We start from the raw sequence: 14,973 nt of genomic DNA on the forward strand, positions 1-14,973 counted from the left end.
TCTCTCTTCGTCGAAGCTCTCCCTGCACCAAGTCTGGTGGTACTAACTTCTCGCCTCCCAAGGGATGACGGGACCGTGACATCAACGCGCACATCCCTGTCAATCACACACTTACTTTTAAATCAACACTGGTCCTGCACAAAGCTCGAACCCACCGCCACGCTGTCCGTCGTGCCCGGTGTCTCACAGAATACTGCTATCTATACACCCGACGAACGACGAGCCGCGTGAAGATAGAAAGAGGACTACTCAAATAAAGAGTTATAACACCGGAGGCTGAAAGGTGGCCATCTTATCACGGTGAAACAAAATAATGTAAAATGGGTCAACCCTGCCGGTTCTCACTAAATCATGCAGGTACAATAAAGGCAACCGAGGTGGAGGGGAGGAGAACGGGAAAGGAGAGAAATTGCATATTAATAGTGTCAACGAGGTGAACCTAATCAGACGGGCACCACCAACACTGCGCCCACCCACACGTGGAGCAGAAATGGCTGTGCAATACCATTCCTAATTAAAAAACACTCTATACAAACTTTACATAAGTACAAACATGGTCTACAACATTGCAGTATTAATAATTCCAGAGAAATATAGACTCCTAACATGGTTATTCAACCCTCAGATGGACCTCACCCTACAGCTATGTTCTCTACTATCATCATCCTCAAATCAAAGCCCAGATCTCGTCTCGGTCATTTAACCCCTGAGTGGCTGTGTGGTATCGTTCCATCATCCGTGCCTCTAGGCGGTTCAGTTTCTTTTGCAGAATCATTTTGTTGGCTCCTTTTACCACTACTAATACTGTCCAGTACAATTCGTCTTCTCTGTGGTTCATATCAATAAAATGTTGAACCATAGGCGCCCCTATGATCCCGCAGCGTATACGCGATTTGTGCTGCAATATCCTCATCTTAATAGCTTGGGTCGTCTGCCCAATATATGTTTTCCCACATGGGCACGTGGCTGAGTACACAACGTTTTTTGTATTACAGTTCGAGAAACTTAACTGAGAGTGTACCATATTGTTTATCTCGACGGACTGAGTCTTTAGTTACCGGGCACACCCCGCACCCATTGCAACGATAATGTCCAACGAGTGATGGCATCCCTAGCATGCTACGTATATCTCTTTGACTTGCTGCCAGGCGGGTTGTTTTCACCAGAAAATTTCTCAGATTTTTTCCTCTACGAAACGCAAATAATGGTTTCGGAATGTTAAGATGTTCCACTAATCTAAGATTTCTCAAAATTATCTGTTTGACCTTATTTGCCTTGGGGTTAAATGTCAAGACACAGACCAATTGTTCTGTTTCTGGTCTATTCTTAGGGGTAAGAAGCGACTCTCTTGGGGTGTACCAAGCCCTCTGAAGGGCTGCCCTAACAAGTTTCCTAGGGTATCCTCTAGAAGTGAGTTTTTTCTGGAGGATTTTGGCATTCCTGAAATAGTCAGCTTTATCGGTGCAATTACGCCTTACCCTCAAAAACTGCCCGTAGGGCAAGTTATCCTTGAGGTTGCGCGGGTGTCCTGAAGAATATTCCAATAGCGTATTTCTGTCAGTGGGCTTGGTATACAGGTCCACCTCCAGCTTGCCTTCCTTATCCATGATCCACACATCTAGAAAATTGATCCGTTCGTTGCTTGACACCATAGTACATTTTAAGTCAGTTGTACGGGCATTGAGCCATGTATGAAATTGTGACAACTTTTCCTGCGTCCCCTTCCATATCATAAACACGTCATCAATGAAGCGGACCCATCCAAGGGTGTGATCCCTGAAGGGGGCCGCAGCATGGAAGACGTGTCTATTTTCAAATTGGTCCATTACCAGATTGGCAATTTCTGGTTCTTAGTGGAACATCTTAACATTCCGAAACCATTATTTGCATTTCGTAGAGGAAAAAATCTGAGAAATTTTCTGGTGAAAACAACCCGCCTGGCAGCAAGTCAAAGAGATGTACGTAGCATGCTAGGGATGCCATCACTGGTTGGACATTATCGTTGCAATGGGTGCGGGGTGTGCCCGCTAACTAAAGACTCTAAGTCCGTCGAGATAAACAATATGGTACACTCTCAGTTAAGTTTCTCGAACTGTAATACAAAAAACGTTGTGTACTCAGCCACGTGCCCATGTGGGAAAACATATATTGGGCAGACGACCCAAGCTATTAAGATGAGGATATTGCAGCACAAATCGCGTATACGCTGCGGGATCATAGGGGCGCCTATGGTTCAACATTTTATTGATATGAACCACAGAGAAGACGAATTGTACTGGACAGTATTAGTAGTGGTAAAAGGAGCCAACAAAATGATTCTGCAAAAGAAACTGAACCGCCTAGAGGCACGGATGATGGAACGATACCACACAGCCACTCAGGGGTTAAATGACCGAGACGAGATCTGGGCTTTGATTTGAGGATGATGATAGTAGAGAACATAGCTGTAGGGTGAGGTCCATCTGAGGGTTGAATAACCATGTTAGGAGTCTATATTTCTCTGGAATTATTAATACTGCAATGTTGTAGACCATGTTTGTACTTATGTAAAGTTTGTATAGAGTGTTTTTTAATTAGGAATGGTATTGCACGGCCATTGCTGCTCCACGTGTGGGTGAGCTCAGTGTTGGTGGTGCCCGTCTGATTAGGTTCACCTCGTTGACAGTATTAATATGCAATTTCTCTCCTTTCCCGTTCTCCTCCCCTCCACCTCGGTTGCCTTTATTGTACCTGCATGATTTAGTGAGAACCGGCAGGGTTGACCCATTTTACATTATTTTGTTTCACCGTGATAAGATGGCCACCTTTCAGCCTCCGGTGTTATAACTCTTTATTTGAGCAGTCCTCTTTCTATCTTCACGCGGCTCGTCGTTCGTCGGGTGTATAGATAGCAGTATTCTGCGAGACACCGGGCACGACGGACAGCGTGGCGGTGGGTTCGAGCTTTGTGCAGGACCAGTGTTGATTTAAAAGTAAGTGTGTGATTGACAGGGATGTGCGCGTTGATGTCACGGTCCCGTCATCTCTTGGGAGGCGAGAAGTTAGTACCACCAGACTTGGTGCAGGGAGAGCTTCGACGAAGAGAGAACGTGTGTTTTAATAAGTGTTCTCTCTTTAGATTCGGGATCAAGACAGACGAGGAAGTAAGGAGAGCGTTGGCGACACAGGAGCTCGTGCTCCGGGCCTAAGGTACAGCGCTGGCGCACACTATAGTTGGAGGCTATGGAGGTTCTCTGGCAGGATTGTTGTCCCCAGTGTGGGGTCATCTTGTAAAGGTGCTTTTCCACTTTTCCCTCAGGTGCCCTGATTTTGCCGTGGAGGCATTTTGAATTGAGCCACCTTTAATTTCTGAGTGGCAGGAGGAGCTTACACGGACGTGTAAGTATATGGGCCTCTTCCACCTGTGAGATAAACACGAGAGTATAGTTTAGGCGTGCACGGCCTTCCGTTCCCTCACGTAGACTGATTAATTAGAGCACCGGCCGCTGTCGTGCACCCTAGTCCGTAAGCCGGCTTATTTCGGCCGACACCTGGGAGTTAGATCCTTGAGCACCACCTGGTTGTCTCTCCAGTAGGGAGTATTTTACGAGATTGTTTAGTAACTTTGGGAACCTTTGGGCACTACTTGCTGCACTTTCGGTGATTTTTGGTGAGGAACCTGACTCTCTAAGGCGCACGGGTCACTACCATCACCCCCACCTGATCGGGAGACACGTTGTGTCTTGGCAATACCATTTACGTGATTTTTATTGTAAATATTGTATATATTTTTCTTGTAGTGTGGGCACAGTCTTGCATTAACCCTGTCCTGAGGAGGCCAAGGAAAGATTAAGTAGCTGTGTGGGTCTGTGAGTCAATATCAGAGTGGATGAATGGGTGTAACAATGGGTGTCTGAGTGTCTGTGTGGTATGTCAGTAGCTATGTGAGTGACAGGGCCGGAATAGAACCACAACTGCCCCTTTGTCTAACAAGAGGCCACAGTTGTGTATAAAATGTCTACCCAACTGGAGTACTTTCTACTGCTTAATTAGTTAGTGCTATCTCATTAGATAATAACTGGTGCATATTCTACACTACAGCTGTGTAATAGATTATGAGGCAATGTCTCCTGTGACCTTGTGTGCATGTAATTTCTGCAATGTGATTTTTCCTTGAGTGTCTTGATCCGCAACTTTCTGATAAAATGAATCCTCATCTAGAGAACCGGAAGAGACTACAAAGAGGGGAATCTCCACCAAGCAAGGATACATACTCTTAACTGTATGAAGTAAGTGCTTCTTTGTTTGGCGATGTCCTAAAAATGCCTCTGCATCAAGAACGCATCACCAAAATCAGCAGGAAAAGCACTCGGAGGCCTTTTAGTCAGCTGTCCATCAATGTGGGAAAAGGCGGGAAGACCTTTGCAATCTACTATGGAAAATGGAGCAGATGATTTGGGGCATTTGCATACTCAGGGTAAAGAAAAGGGAGAGCCATGGACTCTGCTCTCAAGAGAAGAAAGAAACCACTCATCATAGTCACTACAGATCAGATTGCGTCCCAAAAGATATATACACATATACAGCCACACCCGTACCCACATACTCATTTATACAGCTACTAACACGTACACTAACTTACCCATATAGTCACTGACTCATTCATCCATACAGCCAGTCCTGCAGCCACTCGCTCACTCATACAGCCACTCACATAAACACTCACTCACCCATACAGTCACTCCCACACTCACTCACCCACCCATACAGCCACTCACAATACTACTTTCATTGCTTTATAAGTAAACCTCTTACCTTAAACAAAATATTAAAGGTGCCTATATATGTCATTACAGAGGCGTAAGCTGTAGTTAGCTTAGGCAACCATAACTGCTGAATTGCTATGGTTTTGAATATGTATATTCTTAACCTAACTATAAAACCCCTATAACCTTTGTTTTTTCAATGAATTTCTAAGGTTTTTCTAATTCTGTTTCCTAACTATAATGTCCCTGTAACCTTTGGTTGTTCCAGGGAATTTCTACGTTTTTTAAATTGTATTTCCTAAGTATAACGTCCCTGTAACCTTTGCTTTTTTCAGTACATTTCTAAGGTTATTTTATATTTTACTTCCTAACTTTCAGCTGTTTTAAAACAATTCTATTTCCTAACTATAACCTCCCTATAGCCTTTCTTTTTATAGTGAATTTCCAAGGTTTATTAGGGTGGTTATGAGGTGTGTACAGTAATATGGTATTTATATTAATATTATTATTATTTTGTATTTTTTTATTTGAGAGTGGTGAACCCATCTCTACCTGTCACATGTAAGTCACGACTCTGGTGTGATTTTGGCACTACTGCAAAAGATATATAGACACTTTAAAGGTTTTGTTTAATATAAGTATGACATTTTAGGTGACTCTGACTGTCCCTTTTGTATGTTATAATGTCGCATTAGGGTAGTGACTGAATTACATTACTGTGTTTTTATGTACTGCATAAAATTGAATTTTCTGTGATATGACAGTGGGACATTATTTTATTGTATCTATATACATGTGTTATTACTTATGCACTTTTATGGCTGTTATTTTCTCAGCCAAAATAAAGTTTCATGAATTGAATTGAATTGAAATTCTATTTCCTAAGTATAACCTCCCTGTAGCCTTTGCCATTTTTTTTGTGAATTTCTAAGGGTTATTAGGGTGGTTGTGAGGTGTGTACAGTAATATGTTGCTTACATTACCAATTTTTTTTTTATTTGGGAGTGGCGGACCCATCTTGACTAGTCATGGGAAAGTCACGACTCCAGTGTGATTTTAGCACTACTGAAATCTTTTTAAAACTTATTTCATAACTATAAAGTCCCTGTAACCTTGTTTTATTTAGTGAATTTCTACTTTTTTAAACTTCATTTCCTAACTGTAACCTGTTACCTTTGAGAGTGAGTGTGTGAGTGACTGCATAGCTTGGAGGAGGATGTGTTAGTGGCTGTATGAATCTGTGAGTGGGTGTGTGAGTTGCTCTATGAGTTGTTGAGTGAATGAAATGTGGCATTTATAAAGCGCGAACTGTCTCTCCCAAGGGAGCCTCCTGGCGCTATACAGATAACGAACATACTAGTGAGGAGTTATGGCCTAGATGAAGGCAAGACAGGATTCGTCACTTATTCCATAAATCCAGGTCTTTAAAGCTTTCCTGAACTGTATTTCTGATACCATCGTTCTCAATTTGGCATAAAATTCCAAGCTTTTGCACCTAATACTGTAACGGTCTTCCCTCCCAAACCAGGCAGTTTAAGGAGGTTAGCAGATGTAGATCTAAGTATCCTCATTGTGGTGTATGGTGTGAATCTCGTAGAGAGATATTCTGGTCCAATTTGGCAGGTCACTCTGAAGGTAATGACCAAGAGTTTGAATAGAATTCTCATGTGTAGCGGAAGCCAATGGAGAGTTTTCAGAGCCTCTGATGTTGATGGCCTGCGTGGAAGTTTCAAAACCAGTCTAGCAGCTACATGTTGTGCTACCTGTAATCTCTTCAAAGTTGATTTATTAACCCCTGCTAGAAGGCTATTACAGTAGTCTAGGCGTGAGAGTATTAACGCCGCAGCCACTGTCTTCCTTATGGTAAGTGGGATCAAGTCAAATCATTTTTTCATGGTTTTAATTAGGCCAAAGCAAGTGCCCACCATCTAAAGGGTATGGTGTTTGAAAGAAAGAGAAGAGTCAAATCACCCCCCCAAATTTGTGGCCACCTCCACAGTGGCTGGGGGAGCTGCTGCCTCTTCCGGCCACCAATCCTTCGGTTGAAAGGGATTATCTTTTCCAATCAACAGGATTTCTGTCTTGTCCATATTACAACGGAGAAGGTTGTTTTTCATCCATGTGATAACTGCCATGAGACAGGCTTTAAGTGGTTTTGTAGGTGTGTGAGTGGGTGTGTGAATGGCTGCATGAGTCATTGACTAAGTGTTTGAGTAGCTGTATGGGTCTGTGAGTGGGTTTGTGAATTGTTGTTTGGGTCTGTGAGTAGGTATGTGAGTAGCTGTATGGGCTGGTGGGTGGGTGTGTGAGTAGTTATATGGGTCTGTGAGTGGGTACATGAGTAGCTGTGTGGGTGTGTGACCCATTTTGAGAGTGACTATATGGGTATGTAAGTGGGTCTGTGATTGACTGTATAGGTCTTTGAAACTGTGTTTGAGTGACTGTATGGATCTATAAGTGGGTGTGTGAGTAGTTTTCTGGGTGTGTGAGTAGGTGTGTGAGTGGCTGTATCGGTCTGTGAATGGGTGTACGAGTGGTTATATGGGTATGTTGGTAGGTGTGTGAGTAGCTGTATGGTCTGTGAGTGGGTGTGTTAGTGGTTTTGTGGTTTTGTGAGTGAGCGTGTAAGTAGCTGTGTGGGTCTGTGAGTCCATATCAGAGTGGATGAATGGGTGTAACAATGGGTGTCTGAGTGTCTGTGTGGTATGTCAGTAGCTATGTGAGTGACAGGGCCGGAATAGAACCACAACTGCCCCTTTGTCTAACAAGAGGCCACAGTTGTGTATAGAATGTCTACCCAACTGGAGTACTTTCTACTGCTTAATTAGTTAGTGCTATCTCATTAGATAATAACTGGTGCATATTCTACACTACAGCTGTGTAATAGATTATGAGGCAATGTCTCCTGTGATCTTGTGTGCATGTAATTTCTGCAATGTGATTTTTCCTTGAGTGTCTTGATCCACAACTTTCTGATAAAATGAATCCTCATCTAGAGAACCGGAAGAGACTACAAAGAGGGGAATCTCCACCAAGCAAGGATACATACTCTTAACTGTATGAAGTAAGTGCTTCTTTGTTTGGCGATGTCCTAAAAATGCCTCCGCATCAAGAACGCATCACCAAAATCAGCAGGAAAAGCACTCGGAGGCCTTTTAGTCAGCTGTCCATCAATGTGGGAAAAGGCGGGAAGACCTTTGCAATCTACTATGGAAAATGGAGCAGATGATTTGGGGCATTTGCATACTCAGGGTAAAGAAAATGGAGAGCCATGGACTCTGCTCTCAAGAGAAGAAAGAAACCACTCATCATAGTCACTACAGATCAGATTGCGTCCCAAAAGATCACCAATACATTCATGTCCAGTAATTATTCAACCTCTAATACAAGAGGAAACACACTTGCTTTACCTTTGCCAAGCCCAATAAGTTAGGATCATTTGTGCCAAGGGCGGGCCCGTCCAAGGCCGTCAGAGGCCGGAGGAGGCTGGGCTGGGCCGGCTCACTAACTTCTAATCCTTGGGATCCGTATCTAAGGTACTGTGGTCGTGTCCTCCAGACTGCCAAAACATTTGAAATTGTCTTTTCCTTTATTGGTACCTAGTTGGTGCAGAATGTGTTACATCTGACTCTGGACTGAGAACACTGAAAACGTTGTATGTGTAGATTCCTTTGCTTACCCTGCTGATTTCAGATAGTATCTTCTAGCACTGGTTAATTTACTAATATTTGTGTAATCGTGCACATCTATAGAGCATCGTAGTGGTGCTTTTAAGAGGAACATGTAGCGTCCACCTAAAGCTTAAATCTAATAATTAACGCAAGAGCCTAACCTTAAAAATATTTCAGAATGGGGAGAAGAGTATGCGCTGAGAAGAAACAGGCCCCAGTCTTGACCAAACCAAACACTAAACCCACCTCTATCGACAGGATGCTAGAAAAGGCTCTAGGAGCCGTGGCAACTGAAATAGAGCGGACCGAGAGACGACTGTCCCTTACCCCAAATCTAGAAATTGCACCACTGACCAGAGCATTTTACAAATTTCAGAGGTTTCTATAACTGACCTTCCCAGTGACCAAACACCATTAATAGAAGTATTTATTCCCGAGTCATCCAGGGTTATTACCCCAAAACAACTGTGTAGAAAAGCCAAGCCCAAACCTAAGGCGAAAGCACCTGTAAGAAGGAAGAAGCCCCAGGGTGAGACTTCTGATAATGGGAAATCTGGGATGGGGAACCTAGAAGAGAGCAGGGAAATCACAAGTGATCAGCCAGTGTGGGTTACAAAGTTGGTGGTGGATCTGAAGATCCAAATGAGGGACATAGTTAAAGATAAACTTAGATCATTATATGAGAGGGTTGACGGGTTGTCTGTACTTTTTAATGATTGGATAAGTACAAGGGGGGTTACCTATGGTATTGCTGGATCAGAATGCGGGTCTCGAGTGCAGACCACTATGACCAATGCACTGGTTAATCCTAGCCTCAAACACAATGAACAACCCCTGCCTTTAAAACCAAATGGGGAGACTCGCACATCGGAGGCCACTAGAGATGGCCCTGTAAGGTCCACACCGGTTATCTCTAAGCAAGCTAATTGCCCACCCCCATTGAATAAATCTACAGGGCTACAACATTCAGACAACAGGCAGGCTGGGGAAGGTGTCTTTACAAATATAGAAGCCACCAATCACTCTTTACCCCCTCCAGTCATAAATTTGCCACCCGCATCAACTCCGTATGCCCTCATCCTTGAAGGTATCCCTGAACTTAGAAGGGATCAATCTGAATCCCACCAAGAATTAAAAAACAAATATGTTCACTGGCTTGTAAACCACAGACATTTTAATTATGAGGATGTGGAAGAGATTCTAACCACATGTAGGGTGGGATGGATAGGCAGACGATATAAGGATGTACATGGAGATTGCATAATAGTTAATTTTAGAAATTCGTCGATGACCCAAAAAATCTTAGCTAGAGAGGATGGGAGAAAAATGGGTAGTATTCAAGTACTCCCTCTGGGTTACTTCTACCCCCCAACAGGCCCTACTATGGTACCAGGCATATAGAGTGGGGCCGGAGAGATGATCCCAATAACCGTGAGTTGACTCATCAGCACTGGTAAAAGCGACCTATTTTTAATATCCCCATTGTAAATAGATTTAGCTGTTTGGATGGAGTAGATTGACTAAAAGGAAAGAGATTTTGCCACCTTTAGTATCCCAGAAACATCTGGGGGTAAAGGGAGACCTTCCGGAGGCCTTAGTACATGGGTGGGAGTTCATTTAGGATGTACGGCCTAGCAAATCGACACAGGATCGAATGACATACTATGTGTTATACTCCAGTTCCCTTTAAAGATTTCCGTTGCACTTTTAAATGTATATTCTAGACCAACGGTCCTGTGAAAGGAGTCTGTTACACTGGAAGAACTAACTACGTTTTTAGGTACCATTGTTGAAAATCATATGGTGATCTTGGGAGGGGACTTCAATTGTCAGTTCGAGCCACTAGAGGGAATGCTCCTGGATAGCCTATTTGGCGAGGATAATTTTTGGGCAATCCCGGAGACTAGATGTCTACCAGTTAAAAAATGGTCACCTCTGGTGATTCAGATGAACTGCCTTGTTTTGAATCACTCCCTTAGAGCTTGTAATGGTAGAACCGTGTCTGAAACATCAAGTAGCTATACCTTCCACAGAAATGACTGTGGCTCTCTGTTAGACTATATTTTAATTGACTCCAAATCCTGGGATAGGTTAATTGATTTCAGGGTGGTTCCACGGATATATAGCGACCATCATGTGCTAGTACTAGAACTAAAGGAGTTTAATCCTGGTAACGTCCCTAGTTCAGATAACTCTATTGATGCCAGATTGACACTTTCCAATTGTAGGCGAAGAGTGCGATGGACCGATTTCAGTCAATCGCAAGATAAATTAAACACTTTATATGAAGCCCTGGTCCCGGTACTCCTGACGGCATCCAACTTAACAATCCATAAAGGAGCAGGTATAGATCTTGACTTGGTCACAACAAACCATGCTAGATTAGGAGAAGTCACATTGGACTTCTTCTATCCCCCCAACCCCCCTATCAGTATGCCCCTCCACCCTTGGTATAATGATCAATGCCGCAAAGCCAAAAGATCACTGGTAGCGTCCGTCAAGGCTAATGATCGCTTGCAAATTAAATCTGCCAGGACGGCATATAAAGCGGTTATTTCTGAAGCTAAAAAAAGGGTGGGAAAAGGATAAGTGGGATGCTCTGAGAAGTGCCATGGAGGCCAGGGACATGAGGACCTTTTGGAAAGTTGTCAACACTGGTAGTACTGGTGCTAAATCACTGGTAGACCCAAATTTGGATGAAGAAGTCTGGCGGGAACATTTTGAATCTCTCTACTCCAAGGAAGAAACATTGATTGATGAGATATCTGAGGAATGCCTCATGGGGATAGACCATTCCTCCAAATTGAGGGAAACTAAAGAACCGTATGACGATAGCTCTAGTATGAGTATAAGTCTAAATGAAATCAAGGGAGCTTTAGCTAAAATTGCCCTCGGAAAAGCACCCGGCCTAGACAAAATCCCTGGGGATCTTTTTCGTAGGTTTGGCAAGGATGAAAAGTTAACTGCACCCATCCCGATCAAACGCGGTGTTCGCCAGGGCCGTGTGCTCGCCCCCACTCTATTCAGTCTTTACATCAATGGCTTGATAGATTATTTATTAGTCGAGAAAGACCTCGATGCACCCAAGTTAGCCTCCCGGAAAATCCCAGCAATGATGTTCGCCGATGATACTTTACTAATATCCAAATCACATATGGGGATCCAGAGGGTACTCAATAAATTTGAAGCATTCTGTAGTGAAAGAGGATTAGAAATCAATCTACAGAAAACCAAATTTTTGGCGTTTAACAGTCCTAAAAGCACAAGAGCACACCCCTCCTTAAATGGCAAACCCCTTGACAGAGTTTCCTCTTTTGACTATCTCGGCATTACAGTCACAGAAACTATGGATTGGGGGGCACATATCAAAAAATCATCATTAAAATTATCACAATCATCGGGTGCCATTATGAAGGTCTTTTGTAAGTCTTGCCAGAAACCAGTGAGCCCAGCCATTGAAATATATAAGGCCCAGGCCCGGGGAGGGGCGTTATACGGTGCAGAACTCTGGGGCTACACAAGACCAGAGAACCTAACGCAGGTAGAGAACAACTTCCTGAGACAGCTGTTAAAGCTCCCATGGAGCACACCGTTAATTCCACTCCGATTAGACCTGGGCCTTATGGCAGTTGCTGATGTAACCAATTTAAAAAACTTATTGTACTGGCGTCGCCTGTGGGTCACCCCAGAACTCTTATCATATAGGGTGGAAATAAGAGAAGTAATGAACCTAAGGGGGCGCCAAACTCCTGTGGCTCGGGGAACTTTGGCCGATCCTGAGTCTGCCTGCTCCTCACTCCCCAGGAAATCATTAAAGGCCCATTACGAAGAGTACAAAATGCCACAGCTTCATAGTTGCCCCCGAGTAGGCAAGGTAACCTCAGCCTTTTTAGATATCAAAGATAGGTTTAGCTTTGAGCCGGCTCTAGATGACATCAAGCCGGCAGTTGCTAGAATGCTTTACGTCCAGTTTAGGCATGGGGTTCTGCCTCTCCGTTGTTTTACATACAACTGAGGGGGTTTGCAAGTTTTGAGGTGCCCGGCATGCGATTGTCCAGAAGAGTCAGTACTTCACGTGTTTTTTAGCTGTCCTGGCTACTACAAGGCACGAAAACGATGGTCCAAATCTGTAGGAACCTTGGTACTAGACGTTGCTCTGAGGCTTTCAGGATACTGAAAAATGATTGCAGTATCCCGATTGTTTACTCAGTGGCAGGTTTCCGATTTTCCATGTGGTGTCCACGTAGGTTATTCATAAAAACACCCCAAAAATAGAGCCAGGATGTGTTTTCCTTGTCAGTCTTAAAATTAGGCCCTGTTTTTTAAATTATTAGATTATATTGAGCATGTTCATTGACCCATTAATCATGCTATAGGGAAATTGTAATTTATCAATCTACTCCTGCAATTATTGTAGAAGAGAAAAAATTATGTGCAGAAGTAGCCAGCATTGTAGAGGGCTCTTAGTGCTAGGACCTATCATCTGTAGTAAAGAATATTGGTCATCTTTTTTTAGAAATTCTTTTTAAGTAAATTATTTATTTATTTACATTATGCACTTTCCAAAGGTGAATCCTTGTTCCTTGCCTTGAATTACCTTCTGTGATCCTCGCTCCTTTTTGTCCTCCCTTCGTGAATCTATAAGCTTTGTAGGTATTTTTTAACTGAGCATGGAATCCATTCACTTCACATGTGTGCCAATAGTGTTCATAATTGATTTTTTTGTTTTTTTTTTGTTTTATCATATGTAATTGATTTGTGTCTTTTTATGTATCAATGTGTATTGTATTTGTACTTTTGAGGTCATACTGACCGAAAAAAATTGTTTTTTAAGAAGAAGCTTTACAGAAGTGGAGCTTCAACTGGGGTACCTGCTGTGTTTTTATTTGTAAGTGCTTCCTGTTGTGGTTTAATTTCTGTCATATGAGCATCAAGGCCAGAATGGAACCTCATTCTTTTGTAGAGGCTAAATACCCCCGCGGTCTCTGCCATCTTCCTACTCCAGTGGGAACCGGCATTGCTCCTGCATGCAGGGAACAGCCAAAAATGTTGCTCCCTTTGTGTTAAAGCAATCCTTTCATTTGTTTTCCTGCCAACTTGACAGCTTTCCTGTTCCTACTTACTGGGAGCAGACTTACTGTTTGCTCTCGATTGGCAGGAGCTGTCAAAGCTCTCACCAAGTGATGGCAAACAGCTATGTCCCGGGGTTGGGATCCCCAAAACATAGGGAGTCAGCCCTGGCAGGCAGTGATCCCCTGGGCTATTAATGGCTCCAGGAAGGGAGCTGCATAGCCCCCCTCCTTTGTTCATTTAGGGCCAGCCCTGGGGAGGTGGTGGTCGCTGGGGCAGAGAACGGCCTGGGAGGTGGGCCACACAGCCCTATTCTTGTAAACATTTAACCAAGCCCTGGAGATGGGGTGGCCCCTGGGGCCGTAATGGTCTGGGTGGGCCATGCAGCCTTCCTCCACCTTTAAATTTCATTTGGGCCCCAGGGAGGTGGTAGTCTCCAAGGCTCTTATGGGCAATGCAGGGGGGACCACGTGGCCCCCCTCCAATTTTTACTGAAGCCCTGGAGAGATGGTTGTCCCCAGGGCTCTTGAGAGCCTCAGGAGGAAGGCCACACAGCACTCCTCCAGTAAAATTATCAATCAGCCTGCCCCGGGGGGGGTGGAGCTCCCCGGGGCCAAGATTGGCCATGGGGAGGGGCTGTGTGTGCTCTGCCCCATATGTTTACAGATAAATAAGCTCTCGGAACATGTCTCACTCAGGTCTCTAATACAAACAAGTGCAAGCGTCTTCACTTTTATTTGTTGTTTTTGTATGGGGATTCATGTATTTTCTCGATTTTCCCCACAAAATTAAAAAAAACAAATGCTTTTTGGCACTGGCAGGGTCCCTTTTGGGTCAAGTATTCCTACCGTGCTCCCTTCTGTTTTTGTACATTTTTCTTTGGGACTCACCTGAGTCCGAGTCCCAAGATAGCTGCCAACACTTCTTGGCAGAATGCTTTGGATAGCCTCATAACACTGCATTTATGAAGCTGACAATAAGGCAGACAATCTTCTTTATTGGCTGAACAACCGTACAATGACTGCAAGTTATGGGAAGAGATTGCAACACAGACTTAACACAGCCCTCTTTGCTGACTGTTATGTGGGAGATTGCATCAAAGACTCAACGTAACCCTCTTTGCTTACTATTATTGTCAGAAGTTTATGGCATGATCACCACTAGTGGCTGAATTCTAATGCCCCATACTCCAGGACTTAAATGTCCAGACCCTCCGGCCAGTAGGAAGGATGGATCTAGACCTCCCTCTTTCAGAAGAGGAAATACAGGATGCAATTAATTATATGCTGTAAGGAGAGGCTCCAGCCCCAAAAGGCCTCCCCAGTAAATTATTTAAGAAGTATGCCTTCCTCTTACCACCACTTGTACTTTCTGTCTATTAAGAAGCCTCTGCCATGACCATCCTACCTTACAGACTGTGCAAGGTGACTATCTCTGTTTCAATTAAACCAGGTTACCCCCTGATAAATGGTTCTCTTATCTCCCAA

Source organism: Triturus cristatus, chromosome 2_1, assembly GCF_964204655.1.
Source record: "Triturus cristatus chromosome 2_1, aTriCri1.1, whole genome shotgun sequence".
In the NCBI taxonomy this organism is placed as follows: domain Eukaryota; kingdom Metazoa; phylum Chordata; class Amphibia; order Caudata; family Salamandridae; genus Triturus; species Triturus cristatus.